Source organism: Nyctereutes procyonoides, unplaced genomic scaffold (genome assembly GCF_905146905.1).
Source record: "Nyctereutes procyonoides isolate TBG_1078 unplaced genomic scaffold, NYPRO_anot_genome, whole genome shotgun sequence".
NCBI classification, from domain to species: Eukaryota; Metazoa; Chordata; class Mammalia; order Carnivora; family Canidae; genus Nyctereutes; species Nyctereutes procyonoides.
The window spans coordinates 21328507-21353061 of record NW_026575030.1 but is presented as its reverse complement, the minus strand read 5'-3'; the positions used below and the strand labels follow the sequence as shown (position 1 = coordinate 21353061).

Genomic DNA, 24555 nt, shown 5'->3' with positions numbered 1-24555 from the left:
GAATTAGAAGGAACTAGTTACAGATCATTTTGCTCTACGTGTATCCGAAAAGATCCTCCTATCCAAGGCCCCCACCCTTGTTTTATTTTTTTAATAATAAATTTATTTTTTATTGGTGTTCAATTCCACCCTTGTTTTTAGACTCTAAAATATTAGACACATTTCAACCTATTGGCAGTGCAACAAAATGAGGAATTATCTCAATTTTAACTTTTAATACCTTCTACCTAGGTCTCTGCCTCTGTGTCTCTCATGAATAAATAAAATCTTTAAAAAATATATTTTAATGTTAACTTAAACTAGACAAATAGAAAGTAAATCTGATATAAATCCTAGTATAAGAGACAACAAATTCCTCCTTCTTCCCCCACCAACCTGTTTTCTCCTTCTTACCTAATAGTATGGCTACCAGGTAAGACTCATTTCCCAGCCTCCCTTACAGCTGATTGTAGTCATGTGACAATGTTATAGCCACTGGAATATGAGTAGAAATAATATATAGAACTCCTCTTAAAGGGAAGGAAATGTGCTTCCTTCTCCCTGCTGACAGACATAACAGTAACCATCTTGGACCCCAACAGAGAAGCCGCATTTAACGAACAGCAGAGCAAGCCAGGGCGCCTGGGTGGCTAGGTCAGTCAAGTGTCTGCCTTTGGCTCAAGTCATGATCCCAGAGCCCTGGAATCAAGCCCCACCTGGAACTCCCTGCTCAGTGGGAAGCCTACTTCTCCCTCTCCCTCAGCTGTCCTCTTGCTTGTGCTTGCTCTCTCTCTCCAATAAATAAAATCTTAAAAAAAAATTAAAAAAAAGAATATCAGAGCAAGATAAAGATGTCCAGGTCATGATTCTGGAGCTTCTAAAAATCTCAGTACTGTTTACACATGGACTTTTGAGTAAACATATTTCTACCTTTAAAGCCTCTGTCATCATGGCCAAGTCTATATTTTAACTAATACCTCTAATATAAATGATTAATGAATTATCTACGTGACTACTTCCTTGGGGTAGACAAACTTACAATTATGTACAAATGTACAGTATGGTATGTTTTCTTATATTTTAAAAACTGTATGCCAAACACCATTAAATTTTACTAACAGGTCTAATTTCCCCATGTATGAAAACAGAATTTCCAAGGAAATTCTGAAAAATTTAATGTAGGTTTATATGTATTAATGATGGGTGGGTGAAAAATACAATACCCTACTGAGAAAAGGGTTAAAAGAGAAAACAACTTCCCACTTAAATTTCACTTCAGATTACATAATAAGCTACACATATTTTTCTATGCTAAACTTAAAATCTAAAATGATATCATTATTCCTCAATTTTCTCTTTAACACTGTTTTCTCAAGAAAAAAATTTAAAATCCCAAGTTTCTAACAGATACAAACACCAAACCATAAACTATACAAAAATCAACATGAAATTTTATCACCAAAAAATGGTTTCATATTTGAAAAACATAATTCATTCATAATTATGAAAAACAAGTGGTGACATTACCTGAGACTAAGGTAAAAACGAAGACTTCAAGGAAGGGAATGCTGTAGAGTTGAAAAAGAAATCATGGTTGAGTTTCTACCTTTCATAAGCTTCAGGGACCCTCAACACCACCTTAATCACTTATGCCATCCAAGTCCTGCAAAAGAAAAGAAGAGAAAAGAAAAACATACAACAAAATACATTACTTATGAAGGGAAAAAATACTGTAAAAATACAACATGGAGAAACTGGTATGAATAATGAAGTGATCATTTTTTGTAAAAAGGAAGCTAGGCCTGAATGACCAGTACAATAACTTGCTTTTAAGTCTGAAACCAGGAAAATAAAATAGGTAAGTAGTAACTAAAATAACCTTGATCTTATAAAGAATAATTTGCCTAGGTGCACCTGGGTGGCTCAGTCGGATAAGCAGTCAACTCTTGATTTTGCCTCAGGTCATAATCTCAGGGTCCTGGGACTGAGCCCCCGTCTCAGGCTCCATTGTCAGCAGGGAGTCTGCTTCTCTCCCTCTGCCACTCCCCCTTCTTGTGAAGGTATGCACGTAAGCTCTCTCTAAATTAGTTGTTTTTAAAAAAATTTTTAAAGAATAATCTGCCTAAATCTGGAGTCTACAGCTTCAGAAATATGTGACATTGAGGAAAGTTCAGAGGTTTGAGGACATATAAAGCTAGAAAAGAGAAAGCAAAGATTAAAATACCATTTAATAGTACTACTCATACCTGCTTTGCAAAGTCTATGAAAAGGGAAGCAAACACAATACCAAGCCTTACAAATAACAAATAGAACTAGTCATGTACAGAATATGTATTTATTCACCATAGAAACAAATAGTTGTAAAATTCTGTTAAATATTTATAGAAACATAATCAGCCAGGTCATCTCTGACAGGAAAAGGTGACAATAAGATGAAGCTACTCAATCAAGAATCACGGGGAGATGGTATACCAGATCCAAAAAATAAAAATAGAGAACATGAGCTATACACAATAAATCTTCCTGACAGTATTTCTGAGCACAGTAACAGACACAAGAGTTTATGGAATTTCCTACCATAGGTCTTTATTAAAAGTTATTAGATTCCTGGGGTGCCTGGGTGGCTCAGTTGAGTGGGTTAAGCATTTGATTTTTGATTTCCACTCAAGTCATGATCTCAGGGTCATGAGGTCAAGCCCCATGTCAGGCTCTGCACTTAGTGTTCCTCTCCCTTTTCCCTCCTCCATTTGTGCATAACTCTCTCTCAAGTAAATAAAAATTTAAAAACCAATAAAAAAATAAAAATATTAGGTTCCTATTTGTCCATAAGTTTTTTTTTTTTGTCCATAAGTTTATAATACTCCACAGGAAGCTTGGAGACCAGATGACATATAAAATATTCTATGACTTGAAATCAGTTTTTACAATAGTGTAAGGCAAGAAGAATGCTTTCTAACCTAAAAGAAGCCAGTAATATTTCTATCTTTGAACTTCTTGAAAGTATAATACTAATTCGTTTTTTAAAAACATTTCTACACTATATCCATATTTGTTTAAATGTTTACTTATTTGGGGTGCCTGGGTGGCTCAGTCATTTAAGCATCCAACTCTCGATTTAGGCTCAGTTTATGATCTTAGAGTTGAGAGACCAAGCCCCACATAGGGCTCTATACTGGGTGTGAAGCCTGCTTAAGATTCTCTCTCTCTTCTTCTCTCCTTCTCTGCCTCTCCCTCATCCCTCTCTCTATATATAAATAAGTAGATTTTATTTTGGCCAAAAGCCTATCTGGAAAAATAGACATGAGTATTCAGGAAAATTCTGAAATGGAACGATACAAAGGGATGAAGAGTCCCATCAGAATTTAAACTTTAGGGATCCCTGGGTGGCGCAGCGGTTTAGCGCCTGCCTTTGGCCCAGGACGCAATCCTGGAGACCCGGGATCGAATCCCACGTCGGGCTCCCGGTGCATGGAGCCTGCTTCTCCCTCTGCCTGTGTCTCTGCCTCTCTCTCTCTCTCTCTCTCTCTCTCTCTCTCTCTCTCTCTATCATAAATAAAAATTTAAAAAAAAAGAATTTAAACTTTAAAAAAATATGGATACAGGGGCACCTGAAGGCTCAGTTGGAAAGAGCATTCATTCAACTCTTGATCACAAGGTTGTGAGTTTGAGCCCCAAAAGTTCAGTGTAGAGATTACTTAAAAAATAAGGAAGGGGCAGCCCGGGTGGCTCAGCAGTTTAGCACCACCTTCAGCCCAGGGCCTGATCCTGGGAACCGGGATCGAGTCCCACATCGGGCTCCCTGCATGGGGCCTGCTTCTGCCTCTGCCTGTGTCTCTGCCTCTCTCTCTCTCTCTCTCTCTCTCTCTCTCTCTCTGTGTGTGTGTGTGTGTGTGTCTCTCATGAATAAATAAGTGAAATCTTTAAAAAAAAATAAGTAAACTTCATTTGTATTTAAAGATTTCAAAACATCTATAATGTGAAAAGCACATATTTTAAAATTTTTTAATTATGAAAATAAGAGATTCTCAATAAATGTACGAAAATTACATGGAAGAACAACACTGAAAGAAACCCTGAAATTGAAGAGTATAGTAACTAAAAAAAATATTTTCTAGAAGGGCTCAATGGCAGATTCAAAATGGCAGAAAATCAATGACCTTTAAGATGTATCTACTGAAATTATCCAATATGAAGAACAGAGAGAAAATAAGTTGAAATAAATTGAACAGAGCCTTGAAGACCAATTAATTAACATGCTGGAGTCCCAGAGGAGAGAACAGAAAAGGACAAGAAAAAAAATTTTTTTGATAAAATATTAGCCAAAACTTCCCAGATTTTATTTTAGTAAAAAGACATCAAATCCACAGGTCTTAGAACTTCAGTGAATCTCAGATAAATACAAAAAGATCCACACCTAGATATGTCATAGTCAAACTGCTGAAAGCAAACACAAAGAGAAAATAACACAAGCATAAAAAACCATCAACCTGATTAACAGCGGATATTCAATGAGAAACAATAGAGGCCAGAAGATGGTGGAATGACATATTCAAAGTAATGAAATAAAAAAGCTGTCAACCAAGAAAGTAGCAGAATCATCCTCCAATAACGAAGGCATAATAAAGAGTATCTCAGGCAAAAAAATGCTGAGAGAATTTTTTTGCTAGCAAACCTGCCTAATAAGAAATACTACAGGAAGTTCAGCAAGCTGAAAGTAAAAAGACAACAGATTTAGATACCCAGGAAAAAAAGAAGAGCACCAGAAATGGAAAATATGTGGGTTAAACTAAAGGACTCTATAAATATATTTTTCTCATTTCTTCTCTCAACATCCTTAAAAAGACCTAAGAATGTATGCAGCAACAATTGTAATATGGTATTGCTGGATCCACAGTATATATAAATATAAAATATATACAATAATAATGGCACATTAGAGGAGGGAGAAAATGGGGCTGTATTAGAGCAAAGTTTCTGTATTTTACTGACAGTGAATTAAAGTTAATATTAAGCAGATTGTTAAAATGCATAATGTAAACCCCATGGCAACCACAAAAAAACTATATTTGTATTTATATTGAATAAAGAAAAAAGATCAATGGTACACTAAAAAACATTTAACCTTGGGACACCTGGTTGGGCTCAGCAGTTAAAGCCTCTGCCTTCGGCTCAAAGTGTGATCCTGGAGTCCCAGGATCGAGTCCCACATCAGGCTCCCTGCATGGAGCCTGCTTCTCCCTATGCCTGCGTCTCTGCCTCTCTCTCTCTCTCATGAATAAATAAATAAAATATTTTTTAAAAATTAATGTAAAAGAGAAGCACTAAAGGAGGCACAAGGGAATAAAAATAAGAGACATATTAAAACAAATGGCAAGGGCAGCCCAGGTGGCTCAGCGGGTTTAGCGCAGCCTTCAGCCCAGGACGTGATCCTGAAGTCCCAGGATCGAGTCCCACGTCAGGCTCCCTGCATGGAGCCTGTTTCTCCCTCTCCCTGGGTCTCTGCCCCCCCCTCTCTCTCTCCCCGTGTCTCTCATGAATAAATAAATAAAATCTTTAAAAAAAAAAGGCAAATGACAAATATAAACCCAACCATGTCCATAATTAAATGCGAATGGTCTAAACAGCCCAATGAAAAGGCAAAGGCTGTCAGACCGGACCAAAAAAAAAAAAAAAAAAATGTCACCAAGAGATATACTTTACATTCACGACTGAAAGTTAAAGAGGGATGGGAAAGGATAGACTATAAAAACAGTAACGATAAAAGAGTTGGAATAGTTCTATTAATAGTAGATAAAGCAGGCCTTAAGACAGATATTACTGAAGACAAAGACAAATATTTCATAATGATAAAATATCAGTAAGTCAGGAAGATATAACAATTACAAAGGTGCACCTAAAAACAGAGCTCCAAAACAATGAAGCAGTAACGTTACTGAAAAAATAAAAAACTCAACAACAGTTTGAAATTTCAATATTCCAGTCTATATAATTGATAGGATAACTAGACAGAACTTTAGAAAAGATATATAAAACTTGAATCACAGTACCAACCAACTAGACTAGACCTAACTGGTATATACAAAAAAGTTCATAAACAACGGAATAATATTGTTTTCAAGCACACACGGAACATTCTCCAGGTTAGACCAAATACTAGGCAACATAACAAGTCGTATAAATTTCAAAGAACGGAAGTCATACAAAGGATGTTCTTGAACCAAAACAAAATTAAATTAGATATCAATTAAATTAGAAACTAGAAAATCCTCAAGTGTTCAGGAATTAAATTTCACACTTCTAATAATTTGAGTCAAATACAAAATTAAAAGAGAAAATAGATTATATTTTTAACTGAATGAAAACAAGAATCTCAAAATCTAAAATGCAGCTAAAATAGTATTTAGTAGGAAGTTTATAATTTCATATATTTGAAAAAAATTTCTCAAATCAATAATATAGGCCTTCACCTGAATAAAACAGAAAAAGAGCAAAACTAAATCCTGAAGTAGACAAAAGGCAATAATAAAGGTCATAGCAGAAATTAATGAAATACAAAACAGAAAATTAGAGAAAAACTTGGTTCTTTTAAAAGATCAACAAAATTGACTTCACAAAAATTAAGAGTTCTAAAACTGAAACTAAGATTATGTTATATGTTATTATACCTCAAAAAAAATTTTAAGAATTATAAAGGAAGGAATATTATAACAATTTAAACCAACAAAATTACACAACTTTTATGTAAAATGGACAAATTCCTAAAAAGACATATATTATCAAAACTGACTAAAGAGGAAATAGAAAAATCTGAATATAACAAATAAACAAACTGAATTAGTATTTTAAAATTTCCCACAAAGAAAAGAACAGGCCCAAATGGCTTTACTGATGAATTCCTTCAAATATTTAAGGAAGAAATACCAATCCCTCACAAACTCATTCACAAAACAGAAGAAAACAGTATATTCTAAAACTCAATCCATGAAGCCAGAATTACCCTGATATCAAAGTAAAGACATCACATGAAAACTACTCAGCAATGTCTATAATTATAAAATTAGATATAAAAATCCTTATAAAATATTAGCAAACATATAAAAAGGCCTATCTGTCTTGACCAAGTAGGATATATTCCCTGAATGCAAAGGTGGTTTAACATCTGAAAAACAAGTAAAGTTAATACATTATATTATGAGAATACAGGACAAAAACCACATGGTTGTTTCAAGAGACACAGGAAAAAAGTATCTGACAAAATTCAGCACCTATTCATAATAAAAACTCTCAAAAAACTAAGACTAGAGAGAATAGGTGAGTTCAACAAAGTCACAAGGAACAATTTCAGCAAGATCATAAACTATTAAAGCAATAAACAAAAATCAATTTTATTTTTGTAACGAAATAAGTTTAGTATCACAATTTACTACCATAAATTTGAATTGATTCAAGTTCTTTCTTATCCCTCAGTAGAGTCTCAAATGTTCTTCAAGTAGATTGCTCCCAGACATTTTATCTTTTTAGTTGTTATTATGAATGTCTACTTTTCCTTCCATAATATTAGTCCTAATGCCTATTATTTATATTAAAAAATTACTTGCGTAAATTAATTTCATAAGCAGTTCCTTTACTGGATTCTCTTAATACAGTATACAAACAAGCAAGCAAAAGAAAAAAAGAAATGATTTCAGACACATGCCCTTCAAAAACATGGAAATTCAGATATAAAAAATGCGGCATTTCAAATACACAAAAGAAATGCATCATTCAATGATTGGAATGGGGACAACTAGTTAGCCAGCTGGAGAAAAAGTAAAGCTAGTATTCTACATTTATTGTTTAAACCGAATATATTCAAAATAATATATTGAGATTTTAAGCAATCTAAACCATAAAAGGCAAGAGAAAACCTGTATCTCTTTTCATATCATAGTTCACTGAATCTAAAACTACCAATCTTAAGCTACATGGCTATTTTATGGATTATTAAGAAAGAAAATAATAATGTCAACCCATGACAAACCAGAGATTCATGTCTTTCAGAGATGTGACAACACAGAGGAAAAAGTGAGTCCTATTACCAATGGTGAAGATCTTTTATACTGTACACAGAAACCCCCAGCCCCAGCCATAAAAGAAAAGATCACTAAATTAATCATAAAAAATGAAAACTTCTAAAAAGGCAAAAATAAAATCAAAGAATAAGCAAAAATTTGGTGAAAATAATTTGCCTAACAAATGGCTAGGGGCTCAGCACATAACCAGAGATCACTGAAAATATACATATGGCCAATAATAATGGAAAAATGCTCAAGCTCACTCATGATGAAATTCTGGAAAGCAATACTAAACAACAAAACACTGAAAAATATTAAAAAGTTTGACACTAACTAGTGTTGTCACAGAAATAGATTCCTGATAAAGATTTTCCTGATAGAGATTTCCTATCAATAATCTTTAGTTAGGCAATTCATGCACCTAATTATCAAATGTACACACTCTTTGGCCCAACAATTTTTCCCTTAGGAATTTATACTGCAAATTTATTTCATTTAGTTTTGGTTTTTTTTTTCTTTTTGAGAGAGAAAGTGTATGTGAATGGGAATGGAGGAAGGGCAGAGTGAGAGGGAGGATCTTAAGCAGACTTCACACATGTAGCCCAATGTATGGTTTGATTTTATGACCCGAGCCAGAATCAAGAGTCAGACACTTACTTAACTGACTGAGCCACCCAGGCACCCCCTATAATGCAGTTATATTTTAAAATACATGCAAAGACATGCCCAAGAATATCGAAAATACTACCATTATAGCAAAAAAACTAAAAATCTAATTATCCCTAAATAAGTTAGTAGTTAAAAAAATAATAGTAAGTTAGTAGTTAATTTGATTATGGTATATCCAAATACTGGAACAATACACGGAATGAAATGAGAAAGAATGATATGCAAAAATATAAAGTTAACAACAAAAAAGGTATATTGTTTATGTATGGTGTAATCTCATCCATGTAAAGAATGTGTAAATACAGGTATACATATGTCTGCATATATATAGAAAATGTCTGATAGGATACCCACATACAACACACACACACGTTAACCCTGAGTAGGAATATGGAGGGTCTTTTTAAAAAATCTTGTAACATTCTCTATTGCCTAAGTGTGTAACCTCTTACAATAAACCTGGATAAGGAGAGATGTTGAACATGACAATTACTAAAATATATGGAAAAATAAAGAAATCTTAAAATATGGCCACTGTTAACTATTATTTTCACATTCTCATTTTTAAAAAAAGATTTTATTTATTCATGAGAGACAGAGAAGCAGAGACACAGGCAGAGGGAGAAGCAAGTTCCCTGCGGGGAGCCCAATGCAGGACTCGATCCCCGAAGGCAGATGCTCAACCACCGAGCTACCCAGAGGTCCCTTCACATTCTCATTTTTAAGGAATTCTCAAATCAAAGTTTATGAGAAACTTTAGAATTTTTATGATCATTAAAAACCGACATGAGACTATGTGCCATTGACAGATATGTAAATACCCTGAAAACTGTTAAATATTTAATTTTCTTTCATTTATCTGAAGGATAAATGCACAGGCCTAACATATGTACCAACATAAGCCAAACAGAAAGGAGAATCATCAATCTTCCTAAAATAAGGGAACTGGGGCCTAAAAAAAACACATGAAAGTAATCTAGTAAATAGTAAAGTAGGAAAGGATAATGATCTAAATCCTATAAAACCATTAACTCTTTCAATGTAGATATTCATTATCCATATATAGCAATACCATGCTCGCTCGCTGTCTATACACACACACACACACACACATATATATATATTATTCTTGCTTATATGTAAGTGGGTATAAAAGGAAAAGGGATTGTCCAATAGATACAGAGTACTATCCAACAGCTGTGATCAGTGCAGTTCATAAGCAAACACATGGGCATCTATCACAAGTAAAAATTAAATATTGAGTAAAACAATGTTGGATTACCCCTATGTTAGACAAATGCCCATCCCACCAGATTACTTGGCTCAAATTCCAAGCTTCTAATTCCACCCTCTATCCCATAAAAGGACAACATACAGGTTACCCTTCAAAACAATCAGGATTAGACATATTCTTAAAGTCAAGTAAAATAGCAGTATCTATATATGCTAAATCTAACAATTTCTTTCCATAGTAGATACTGTTGGAGTAAATAAAATTAGTAGTAAATGATATTCCAAGGAAATGAGGAGACACTAATTGGACTTTTCCTAATTTAATTTCTAGTTGAGGACTAAGATTTCTTTAAAACCCTGGCAATAACCCAGAATTATCTTAAACAATTTGAACAAGGAAAGTACAAGTGGATTGGTGGCTCGGTCGGTTAAGTGTTCGACTCCTGATTTTTACTAAGGTCATGATCTTGGGGTCATGGGATCAAGCCCTGTGTCGGGCTCCACACTTAGCAATAAGTCTGCTTGAGAATCTCTCTCCCTCTCCCCTTGCCCCTTCCCCAGTTTGTGTGTGCATGCATGTGCACACACACTCACTCCCTCTCTATAAAATACATATACATAAATACATAAATCTTTAAAAAATAAAAAGCACAAAATGTGTTTCATTAAAATCTTATGTTGATATTCTACATTATTCAAAGAGTATGTTTCCCAATGAAACCCCAAAGTAATGTTTCCCTCAGCTCAAAAGTCTAACTACATTAATATAGTTTTTAAAAATACAAAAACATTAAGTATTTAAACTTTCAAAGCAAAGGTATTTAATAATGCTGAAATGGTCTATACATATTTTTTAAATGCTATGCTATAATAAACCTTTTAACAGAGACTAATAAAGAAAGTTAATACCCTGTGTTGATACTGCATTGATACTGGACACATACAATTTCTTTTATGTAACTGTAGTATTTTTTCCTAGCATATGAAATGAAGATAATGAAGACTGAAAACTGAAATTTAATTAGAAACAAAGAAGAGGCCAAATACAATTTTTAATTCAGAAGTAATAAAATTTATATAGTAGCCCTAACACATTTTTAGGGATCCATAAATATCAGGAAAATCGATAAAAGCTATAAATGAAAGGCAAAACAATTAAAGAAACTTTAAATCTTTAGAAAATAACCAATATATTCATTCAAAGTTGTGTTTATATCATTTTATCAAGGTATCACAAACATGACAGCATTTTCTAGTCCCTCAGCCAGTCAGTAGCTTTGTTAGTAAAATAGTTACAAGCCAAAAAAAATCTATTTTAAAAAATTTATTTATACTAAGCTCTTAATGGCTGTTTCAAAGTTTTGTTTCCAAGAATTCAGAAAAGCATATATGCCACCTTCTCGATTATATTAATTTTTTGAATATGTATTTGCCATAAAACTATACTATTGTGGTAGACATTATTAAAAACAAGTAGAGCAAAACTCGTACTTGTACTACACTGTTATTCACTATTCTATGCTCTTCACTTTTAGAATTTTTAATTCAGAATTAGAATTTCTAAAGCTATAGGAATAGTGTAACTTGAATAGAAAAAGCATGGCAAAGTATATACAGGAAGTAAAAATCTCTTCAAATTATATATTTTAGCATTACATTATGAGTCTCTTTGAAAGTTGATTGGATATATTTACTTCACAATCAAGACATTATTACATATGCCATCATCACAGAATATGGTAAAATCTACAGACTGGACAAATGTTTTCAAAATGTTAATATTCTGTTGAAAACATTTTCACAAAAAGCCTACTCATCTTCTTGCATCACTTTTTATTGAAAGCCCTAAATTAAGTCTCTCATACATCAAAGAACATAACTAGACTTGTTAAAAGAGAATGAAACAAAAAAATAAAACAGTAAAGTGATAAGGAAAAGGAAACAAGTCTCTCTGCCACACATGCACGCACACACACGTATACACAAAATAATATAACCTCAAAGTCTAAATGTGTAAACAGAAATTTGGAGTATCATTCCCATCACCTTTCCCCTACCACAGAAACACACAATTTCCTCTAACTCACTTACCACAGTCTCTGTCTCTGGAACCCTAATTCATTTAGCATCATCTACCAATTTCACTTTTCCTTCCAAGTCTCTATCATTCCTCCTCCTCTTCCACACCTCTCCTATCAAGCTGAAACTAAGGCCCTGTAAGTACAAAAAGAGATAATAAAATAAAATACAGTTACTTGGACAACCACCTAAAGGTCAGTTATGATCTTCCACTTCCATGCTTCTCTCCCTCACATCAGGAGTTAGTGAATATTCCTTCATAGCAATTCCTCTGATTTAAGATTTTGCTGGCTAAATATTCTCTAATTATATCACTTGTGCAGATATAAACAGTGAAATTAAGACTAAAAAAATATGTTTTAAAGCAGGAGCATTATATTTATGCTGTCAATCAAGATATTTATTTTTAACCAGTCAATGACAGATGTTAATAAATCCATACTCTACTGTAAATAAGGATTTTTAATTTTACATGCTATGAACCCTCACACTTACTTAAAAATTAAGGTGATTTTTCTACCAATACCAATTTTAATGAGTATGGCACAGAAAAAAAATGAAATACTTTGCAGGAACCATTTAGCTATTGTCCTTCCATTATTTAGTTCTGAAAGACTGGCAGCATTCCTATATATCAGCAAGGGGACTGATTCATTAATTAAGCCAACATTTTGTCATTAATTGAGTTGGCATTCAACCACCCGATATGCATGTACAACATGCTACCTAAAATGCATAAGACATGCATAAACATCATGGTCTCCACTCACAGTTCATAATTTAGCAAAGATGGTAAGTATACATACAACAAAGTGTAATAATAACATGATATGGGCTATAAATGATGGTGAAGCAATTTATTATAGAAAAAAATCAAAGCAGAGAGCAATCACAGGTGCCTGGGTGGCTCAGTCAGTTCAACATCCAACTCTTGATTTCAGCTCAGGTGGTGAGATTGAGTTCCATGTCAGGCTCTGCAGTTAACCTTGAGTCTGCTTGAGATCTCTCTCTCACTCTGCCCCTCCCCACCACTCATGCTCGCTTGCTCTCTAAATAAATACATACAAACATACAATCTTTTTTTAAAAAAAGGCAGAGAGCGGGATCCCTGGGTGGCGCAGCGGTTTGGCGCCTGCCTTTGGCCCAGGGCGCGATCATGGAGACCTGGGATCGAATCCCATGTCGGACTCCCGGTGCATGGAGCCTGCTTCTCCCTCTGCCTGTGTCTCTGCCTCTCTCTCTCTGTGTGACTATAATTAATAAATAAACAAACAAACAAACAAATAAATGCAGAGAGCAATCAATTCTTCCTTTGTTACCAAATGAAAAAGAAGTAATCATTTAATGATGATTCTACATTTAAAAATGCAATGAATATATGCTTCAGACTTTGCTTAGTCCTAGTTTTTTGTAGGACTTTGCAGGTATTAATTTACTTAATCCAAACAACAAACTTATGAGATTGATACTATTATTACTCACATTTTAACAAGAGAAAAAACTGAAGGGTTAAATGACTTACCAAAGGTTTTAAAACTAGTTAGTGGCAGAACCAAGATCCTTATAATGATCTGTAAGGCCTTCCACAATCTGTTGTACTATGGTCTCCTCCTCCTCCTCCTCATCACCACCACCACTACCACTTTCACCACCTTTCAGACCTCATCTTCTATACTCTCCCCTCTGTTCACTCCACTTGAGCCTCACTAGCCAGACCTCTTTATCTCCATAGATCTTCTAAGCATGCTACTGCCTCTAGGCCTATTGTACTGGCTGTTCTAGGCCTAGTACACTTCCTCCCAGAGATACTCCTAATTAAATCTTTACCTACTTCAAGTCTTTGCTTAAACATTATCTTATTTAAGAGGCTTTTTCCTGCCATGCAATTTGAAACTGTAACCTGCCACTACATATACTTACCCAATCTCCCTTTTATCTGTCATATTCTTGCATAGTAGTTACCACCTCTTAATATACTATATGCAATCTATTTGTTTATGATTTTATCATTTTTCTACCCCCAACTATAAGCTCCACAAGGGCAGGAATTTTGTTTTGTTCAATGATCTATCTTAGGTGCCTAAAACAATGCCCTGCACATAGGAGACACTTAGGATTTTTAATGATTATACAAAGTTTAACTCCAACGCAGAAATCAAGCTCCAGAATCTTAACCACCACATGACACTATCATAGGTAACAAAACTAAAACATCTAGAAAAGTCACTTTAACCTAATGATGCAGCAGAACTTGGTATCAAAACCAGTCTAGTGAGGTTTTGGCAATACTGCCCTTCAACTTGGGAAACATCCCCAAAAGGGCTCGAAGGTCTTAAAAGTAAAGAGATTCAACCTACTAATGACTGAGTCTACTATAAGCTTTATGAAACCTTGTATCACGTAGAAAATAATTCTTAGCAATGTAAAGAACCATTTAATCCTACCTAATGTCCAATCTTTCTTTTAAAAGAATGCTAATAATGAATTTCAGAAGTACTGTTGGAAAAGCTACAAAAACTGTATGCACTTTACAATAGATAAGAAACTTTTTTACTTTTTTCATATACTTCACATTTTCCATGCTTAGTTCTACAAACCTAGGCAACTTCTACCTCATTAAGTATCTTCAAAGTATATCTGGATGTTGTTTGCTGCTGTATTTCAGCCTACCGAATTGTTTCAACTGTCATCTTTGCTTAGAAAACTAAGATTGCAAAAGATGAGGTTTTATGAATTAATGATCAAAATTCAGATAAGAAACCCCTTAAAAACTGTCAAGAGTATGAATTTCTAAGAAATAAAAATATCAAGAAATATAGTAAAAATTTAGCTCTCTTGTAAGTATTTCATTGTATCATGTACCTTAATGTTACTTCCAAATATAACCATTCCAGGAAAGCCATTCATTGATAAAAACTATAATTCTTGGTTAATTACCTCTTTTAAACCCCCCCTTTTTAAAAAAGATTTTATTTATTCATGAGAGACACAGAGAGAGAGAGGTAGAGGGAGAAGCAGGCTCCATGCAGGGAGCCCGACTTGGGACTCAATCCCATGTCTCCAGGATCATGCCCTGGGCTGAAGGTGGCGCTAAACCGCTGAGCCACCCAGGCTACCCCTAAAATCCCATTTTTAGTTTTACTGAAATGTGAATGCTTACAAGATTTTAACTATTGATGCTCCTATATTGTAAATATGGATTTTTAATTTTACATGGTTAGTCAAGTTCTAGTCTTACATTAGTTCTTTTGTGATTTAATGATACTTTCTGAATGATGTTTAAAAAAAAAAAAAAAGCTTGTCCAGGCAAGAGATTTCTATGAATATGATTAGAATTTCTACACAGTACCAAACCACAGACATACGTGTTTTTTAATTTACACTGGCTGCGTTAAAAATTAAAGTTATTAGAACTCTATGTGAATGATGGTCTAACTGTATTTTTCATCACCAGATCTTTCCCCAGTAGGAATGACAGCCCAACAAATTCAAATCAACCATCCTAGAAATTACCCTGTCCAGGTCCTTCTAGAACTTGGACATTTCCATTTCTACTCTCAACAAAAATGAGGACAAGATCTTATAAACTTTGCAATTAATGTAGCTAATCCACTTAGTTGAGGATGAAAATCCTACAAAGGAGTAATCAAATTCTTAAAAGAAAACTGAACAAAGTGAGTAAAATAAACCCATGAACTGAAAATGTTCACCTGCCCTTGACCTTTTCAAATTACCTAAACAATAAACACTTGTCAAACAAGAAACCAACTGTCCACCACAAGCATTTTTATAAACTCCTTAGACTATACATCGCTAAAGAGAGAGAACTAACCTAAATTACCTGTCGAGGAGAGACACCTCCCAAAAACTATGACAACTATCAAGGAACTATGTAATCTTTTCCCAAATTTTACTAAAAGAAATTCATTTTTAAGATTGGTAAACCACACTCTCAGTCGGTAAAGCCTCCAACTCTGGGTTTCAGGTCCAGTTGTGATCTCAGGATCCTGAGATGGAGTGGAGTGCTGTGTGTCAGGTTCCATGGTGGGCATGGAGCCTGCTTGGGATTCTCTCTCTCCCCCTCTACCCTTCCCCCTCACACACCTGCACAGTCTCTCTCTTAAAAAAAAAATTAGTAAGTAAAATTACGGGAAAGTTGCTTTTACTTGTACATAAATTTTTACTGAATGTACATCAATTTGTAAACAATCATATTTTATACAGTGATGATCAAGGTCACTCAAGCAAATTTTCAAATGATCTCCTCAAAGATGGTACAAGCATACTCTGATAAAGTACTTCATGGTATACTAAAGTGCTTTCACTTGTTGCATTTCATCTGACCCCCTATAGTTATCTAGACAGGTATTACTGTTTATCTCTGGGGTTCATGGGATTAAGTACCCAAGTCCTTCCCAAGTTAAAACATATTTAATGTTACCCTAAACAATATCCTGGGAGGGACGCCTAGGTGGCTCAAGCAGTTGAGCATCTGCCTTTGGTTCAGGTATCGAGTCCCACATGGGGCTCCATGAGGGGAGGGGAGCCTACTTCTCCCCCTGCCTGTGTCTGCCTCTCTCATGAATAAATAAATCTCTAAAAACAAACAAACAAACAAACAAAAATGTCCTGGGAGTAAAAAAAAAAAAAAAAAAGTGTGTGTGTGCATGTGCATGTGTGTGCATACATATATATAAACACACGTGAAGTATATAAATGAACATAAAAATTTAAAGTGCTATCTACAATAGTTACCATATAAACAGAAAATTAAATGCATCTGAGTTTTGTAACACAAAATTACTCCACACTAACTAAAGAAATCCTTAAAAATTATAGTATCCATTTAAAAATTAAAGTTTATTTACATTTGATTTTTTTGTTTTATAAACAAAAACGTTAAAATATTAAAAGTCAAAGATAAGAAACTGGAGTTATTACCTCATAAGAAATATAATTAAAAACTTTCATTTAAAAACTTGCAAAGGTCCACAAAAAGCCAGTTCATTCATCTTGACAATTTTCATCTTAATCAATACCACAATCATTTTTATCTCTGTCTAGAATGCATGCCCAGAATTACACTAGACACAATGTAGAGGTATGCCCACACATAAAACAAATGGGGTTTTTTTTGTTTTAAGATTTTATTTATTTATTCGTGAGAAACACAGAGAGAGAGAGGCAGAGACACAGGCAGAGGGAGAAGCAGGCTCCATGCAGGGAGCGCGACGTGGGACTCGATCCCCAGTCTCCAAGATCACGACCTGGGCCAAAGGCAGACGCCAATCCGCTGAGCCACCCAGGGATCCCCCTGTTTTGTTTTTTTAAAGGAGATAGAAGTTTACTGAATACAACACAAGGGAGCAGCAGGCAGGACAGCAGAGGAGAGGCTGTCTGCAACAAATGGCTTTTAATCTGATTAGGAAACTGATGATTTGCCATCAGAGTCATTCAGAGAATACCTCAAAAAGTGGCTGCAAAGGAGCACAGTGATTTCTCTGTAATTGTAGTAACTATATTAAGTTTGAACAATTCATGAAATATGTTTGTGAGGCTTTTTCTAAATAGAAGTCAATTTAGCAAGTCAACTCATCATTTAGAAACACAGGTTTATGCTAAAGTAGAATGGGCATTTTCTTATTTGGGCCAATTTACTCTCACTTAGAAAAGTCGGAAATTTCTGCCCTTTTATATCTACGAGTCAGAAACAGATTACACTGGTTGCATAATACAAGATTTTCAGTACTGCTCTGAAAAATGTAATATATATTTAATATAATATACCACTGGAATTATTAAACATCTTAGGTGCAAATAATTTATTAAACAAACACACCTTTGAAGAAAATATTCAGAATTTATAACCTCATTTTAACTAACTACATAACAAAATTGTTTATGTGACAGATGCCTAGTAAAATAGCACATATCTATTCCCTGGCACCGTCTTCAACAGGCTAGAGCTGACTTGCCAAAAACTTCTTAGGTGTCTGATATTCTGATTTATAACCAAAGCAAGCTTTAATATAGTGCTTAAAACTTCACAAAGCACATATCCATATACCATTATTTTCAAAACTGATATAACCTGACTGGAGATCATGTAGGTTCACAAAAATTAAGGAACTTGAACTCCCACTCTAGACAAGATGGTGCAAATCTGTTTTTCCCTGCCCCTCCTCACTATGCACAATTATAAACCACTGAAATAATACAAGAGACAACCAGAGGAAAACTGAAAATGGTAAGGAGGCAGTGAACCAGTTTGGGACAGGAAGACAAAAAAACAAAAAAATAGCAGGGTGTTTTTAGTCCCTACCCCCAACAGAAAAAGGCAATCCAGACTGGCATTTCCCGACCACCAACTTAGCAACAGAAGGCAGACCAGATAGTCACATTCCTCCCCCAAATTAAACTGGAGTCCCTCTACAATATAAGGAGGAGATCCAAGCAGAAGTCCAGCCAACAGCAAAGACCAGGGGAAGAAATTTTTCCTTATCCACTTGGCCTGAGCAACCGGTTTTCCAGCTAGAGATACAGAGACAAGCAGGCAAAACTGAGGAACACAACCAGAGCAAGCAGCTGAGTATAGGCCAAGCCACTCCTCTCTCACCCAGAGACAGGATGGCAGGGAAGAATGGGGAGACGCTGTATGAATAGTAGGAGGATCCTACCACAAACTTCTCCCATCTCAAGATACCAGAAACCCTGCATGGGGAAAACTCTTTTGCTCCCTTAGGCAGCACCAGCAAGGACTAGTGGGAGCCCAGCAGCATCAGATCAATTAAGGTGACCACAAAGGTTCTGAAAATTAAACTGCCACTGGAAACACAGCCTATAAAAGTAGGCCAAAATCTGTATGCTAAACCTAAATAGGGTATGTCTGCTAAAATAAAAATATAAATAGCACCCAGAGCCTCCTAACTAATAGATAAAATAGAAATGACTCAAGACGTCACAACGTGAGTGAGAAAAGATTATCAACTAAGGCCAACACAGAGATGAATCAGACACTGGAATTATTTGACAAGGATTTTTATTTTTTTATTTTTTAAGACTTTTTTTAAGATTTTTTATTTATTTATTCATAGAGACACAGAAAGAGAGAGAGAGAGAGAGAGAGAGAGAGAGAGAGAGTCAGGCAGAGACACAGGCTGAGGGAGAAGCAGGCTCCATGCAGAGAGCCTGACATGGGACTCGATCCTGGGTCTCCAGGATCACATCCTGGGCTGCAGGCAGCGCTAAACCGCTGCACCACCGGGGCTGCCCTGAAAGGATTTTTAAAAACTGTAATAAAAATGCTTCATCAATTATAAATTTTCCCAAAACAAGTGAGAAAATGGGAAACCTAAGCAGAGACACAGAGTTTATTTTTAAAAAGAAGCAAAAGAAAATTATACAGCTAAAAAATACAGTAAGAGAAAAATCTGAAGTCACTGGATAAACTTAGTACAAACGTGGAGATGACAGGGAGAATCATTGAATTTGAGGACAGAAAAACAGACCTTACCCAATGTGAACTACGAAAGAAACAGGAAAAAAAAAAAAAAAACCTAAATCCTGGGTAACTGTAGGTCAATAACAAAAGATCCACATTCATATCACTGGAGTCTCAGAGATAAAGTAGAGAGAGGAGGTAAAACAGTATCTGAAGAAATGATGGCTGAAAACTTCTCAAATGTGGCAAACACAAACTTACAAATCCAAAAACCTGAGCAAACCGAAGACAGGATAAACACAAAGAAATTTACACTAAGATACACTATAATTAAATGTTCAAAATTAAAAACAAAAAAACTTTGAAGGCGGCAGACAGAAACAACATACTACTTATAATAGAACAACAATGCAAATGACACCAGATCTCTCATCTGAAATCAGAAAGGCCAAGAAAAGAGGCATATATTTTTTGAATACTGGAAAAATAAAGAACTGCCAACCAAGAATTCTATATCTAATGAAACTATTCTTCAGGAATTATTAAACATTTTTTTTAAGATTTTACTTATTTATTCACGAGAGACAGAGAGAGAGAAAAAGAGAGAGAGAGAGAGGGGCAGAGACACAGGCAGAGGGAGAAACAGGCTCCATGCAGGGAGCCCGACGTGGGACTCGATCCCGGGACCCCAGGATCAGGCCCTGGGCCGAAGGCAGCGCTAAACCGCTGAGCCACCCAGGCTGCCCCAGAATTACTAAACATCTGTTTAACAATCCATTTAAGCTGCTACAACATAATACTACACAATGGGTGGCTTATACACAACACTAGTTTATTTCTCACAGTTCTGGAGGCTAGAATTCCCAGATCAGGATGTTGGTATAGTTGGGTGAGGCTCTCTTGCAGGTAACGGAATTCTCTTTGTATCCTCACAGGGCAGAAAAGGGCAAGGTAATTACTCTCTGGCTTCTTTTATAACAGCACCAATTCCAATCATGAGAGCCCCTCCCTCATGACCTCATCACCTCCCAAAGGCCCCAACTCCTAATAGAATTTCAGCATATGAATTTTAGGGAAATGCATTCAGACCACAGCAAGGAACAAATAAACCATTTTTACAAAGCATTCTCAAAACAAGAAAAACTAGAAGAATGTGTCACTTGCAGCCATACTTAGAAGGACTGGTTGAAGAAAACATTCCAAACAGGAAGAAAAGAACTATTGGTATACACAACAGATAATCTTTTCCATCATTAGTTTTATAAATCATACTTGATGACTGAAACAAAAATTGCAACACCATTTCATACCTAAGACAATTATGTTTAAAACTTGAGAAGATAAAGGGTAATATAGAAGTTTACACACATCTGTTGACGTTGTAATCTGCTGATATCTGCAGACTGTTATAAATCACCCGGGTAATAACTACAACAACCACTGCAAAAACTACACCAAGACAGACTCAAAAACATTTTAAGTAGATCTTCTACACATTAATAAAAGATGGGATCCTAAAGAATGTTCCAATAATCTGCAGGAAGACAAGAAAAGAGAAGCAAAAACCAAAAACCAAAGAAAACAAGCAAAAAAAAAAAAATTGCAGCCATAAGTGATGACATATCAATAATTACCTTAAATGCAGATACCCTAAGTAAACTCATCAAAGACAGACTGGCAGAGCAGATTTTTTTAAATGGCCCAACTGTATGTTGCTAACAAGAAATCTGATAACATATGCTGAAAATAAAGTAATGAAAAAGCTGTAACAATACTTTTCAGAAAAGCACAGTGGCTATATTAAAACACAACCAACCAACAGAATCTAAATGATATACAGTTGATCCTTGAACAAATCCCTCACACAGAAAAAAATCCATGCTTACCTTTTGACTCCCTCCAAAACTTCACTACTAAAGCCTACTTGTTGACTACAAGTCTTACTGGTAATATAAATAATACATCAACACAGAGTTTTTTATCTTACATGTAGTATATATTCCATTTTTACATAAAACTAGATAAAATGTTAGAGAAAATCATAAGGAAAACACATTTGCAGTACTGTAAACAATCCATATATAAGTAGACCAGCACAACCCAAGCCCACGTCATTCAAAGTTCAACTGTATACAGAATACTCTACCCAATGACAGCCTAACACACTTTTCAAGCACCCAGAGAACATTTACCAAGACAGACCATACCCTGAGCTACAAAACAAACCTCAACAAAAAAAAAATTTTTTTAAAGATTTTATTTATTTATTCAGAGACAGAGACAGAGAGAGGCAGAGACACAGGCAGAGGGAGAAGCAGGCACCATACAGATAGCCCGATGTAGGACTCAATCCCGGGTCTCCAGGATCACGCCCTGGGCTGCAGGCAGCGCTAAACCGCTGCGCCACCGGGGCTGCCCCAACAAAATTTTTTTAAAAAACATTTTATTTACTTCTTCATGAGAGACACACAGAGAGAGGCAGAGACACAGGCAGAGTTCAGAGAAGCAGGCTCCCAGCAGGTAGCTTGATGCACAACTGGATCCCAGGACTCCGGGATCACAATCTGAGCCAAAGGCTGCTTTTCAACCACTGAGCCACCCAGACGTCCCAACCTCAACAAATTTAAAAGAATTAAAATAATAGAGTGAATTCTGTGACCATAATGGACTTAAACTAGAAATCAGTAACAGAAAAACAACAGAAAAACCTCGTAACACACAGGAAAAAACCAAAACACTTCTAAAAAGTTGGTAGGTCAAAGAGGAAATCTCAAAGAAAAATTTAATATACACAGATACATAAAAATGAATGAAAATAAAAACATGTCAAAATTTGTGAAATGCAGCAAAGCATTAGTTTGAAGGAAATTCATAGCACTGACTGCTTACATTAGAAATGAAGATCTCAAATCAATAACCTCATTACCTACCACAAGAAACTAAAAAAAAGGGGGGGGGGGGCAAAACATAAACCCAAAGCATGCAGTAGGAAGGAAATAATAAAGAACAGAAATGAATGCAACTGAAACAGGAAAATGGAGAAAATCAATGAAGCAAAAATTTTATGTCTCTAATATGACTAACAAATAAAAACAGAAAAGATACAAATCACCAATATAAGGATTAAAAAGAATTATCTTTGGGCCACCTGAGTGGCTGAGTCGGTTGAGTGCCCAATTCTTGGTTTCATCCGACTCTTGGTTTTGGCTCAGGTCATGATCTCGCGTCATGGGATCTGGGATTAGACTCCATGCTGGGTGCAGAGCCTGCTTAAGGTTTTCTCTCTCTCTCTCTCTCTCTCTCTCTCTCTCTCTCTCTCTCTCTCTCTCTCTCCCCTCTCTGGCCCTCCCTCCATGCACACATGTACTCTTTCTCTATCTCAAAAAAAAAAAAAATTCCAAAATTGGTTTAACATCTGAAAATCAAGTAATATAAATATTATATTTATAATATATAAATATTATAATATATAAATATATTTTATATAGATATAAAAATAATATAAAATATTAAATTATTTTATATTTATTTTAATTATATTTATTTTATTAAATAAATTATTAAATATAATTATATTTATTATAAATTAATTATTTTATAATAATATAATTGTTAAATTATAAAATATAAATATAGAATATATACATAATATATAAATATATATTTTATATAAATATAAAATACACATAAATATATAATATAATATATAAATATTATATTTATAATATATTTATAATACATATATATATGTCCTATCAACAGAATAGGACAAAACCTTTATCTTTTTGTAGATCATCTCAGCAGATGAAGAAAAATGTGACAAAAATCTAACCTCTTAACAATAAAAACTCCCAGGACGTTAGGAATAGAAGAAAATTTCTTCAACCTGATAAAGGCCATCTATAAAAAATCTAACAACATTATACCTAAGGGTGAAATAATTAATGCTTTCCCCCTACAACTGGAAACAAGATGTCTATTTTCTCTTCTTTGATTCAACACTGTACTAGACATTCTAACAAGGAAAATTAGGCAAGAAAATTAAATAAAATGCATTCACAATGAAAAGGAAGCAGTAAAATGCACCTCTATTTACAGATGACATGATCTTATATACATAAAATCCTAAAGAGTATACTGGGTGGCTCAGCAGTTAAGCATCTGCCTTTGGCTCAGGGCGTGATCCTGGAGTTCCGGGATCAGGATCCAGTCCCGCATCAGGCTCCCGGCAGGGAGCCTGCTTCTCTCCCTCTGCCTAGGTCTCTGCCTCTCTCTCTGTGTTTCTCATGAAGAGATAAATAAAATCTCTTTAAAAAAAAATAATACACTAAAAAACTACATTAATCAAGACAGTGTGGTACTAACAGAGGGACAAACATATAATATAGATCAGTGCAACAGAAAACCCAAAACTAGACCAACAGATAATATAATTCAATGGAAGAAAGATAATCTTTCCAACAAATAGTGCTGGAACAACTGGACATCCATCAGCAAAAAAAGTCTTGACCTAAAATCTCACAACTTTATATAAAAATTAACTCAAAATGGATCATGAATTTAATGTAAACATAAAACTACACAACTTTAGATGAAAACACAGGAGACATCCTTCAGGACTTAAGGAAAAAGGTTCCTGGACGTGGAACCAAAAGCATGATCTATAAAAGAAACCAGACTTCATCAAAATTAAAAGCATTTCCCCTGTGAAAGAACTTGTGAAGAAGATGAAGAGATGAGCTGCGGACTGAGAAAATGTTTTGCACACCATGTCTGATAAAGTCTTTTTTTTTTCTTTTTTTCTGATAAAGTCTTATATCTGGAACATATAAAGAACTCTCAAAACTTACTAATCATGTATTTCAATTAGCAAATGAGAAAAAGGCATGAACAGACAGCAAGTAAGTTCATATGAAGATGTTCAATATCATTAGCCATTAGGGAAATACAAAATTAAAGCCACAATAAGGCATCACTATATACCTAATTAGAACAGCTAAAATAAAAAATAATGATAAAAACAAATGTTGGCAAGCATGCAGAATAAGGAGATCTTTCACACATGGATGATGAGAATGTAAAATGGAACAGCCACTCTGG

General features: G+C 34.9%; 1 protein-coding gene across 3 annotated transcripts in view; it reads right to left on the bottom strand.

The window, feature by feature from the left end:
• The window catches only part of ZNF148 (zinc finger protein 148), a 120844-nt gene that overhangs the window by 77048 nt on the left and 19241 nt on the right, over positions 1–24555 (bottom strand). For 2 of the 3 annotated variants that reach the window (XM_055316005.1, XM_055316007.1), the window contains exon 2: positions 1507–1642. The gene's annotated coding sequence lies outside the window, so the exon portion shown is untranslated. Of the gene's footprint in view, positions 1–1506; positions 1643–12026; positions 12150–24555 lie in introns of all 3 variants that reach the window. The other variant, XM_055316006.1, reaches the window with a different exon arrangement.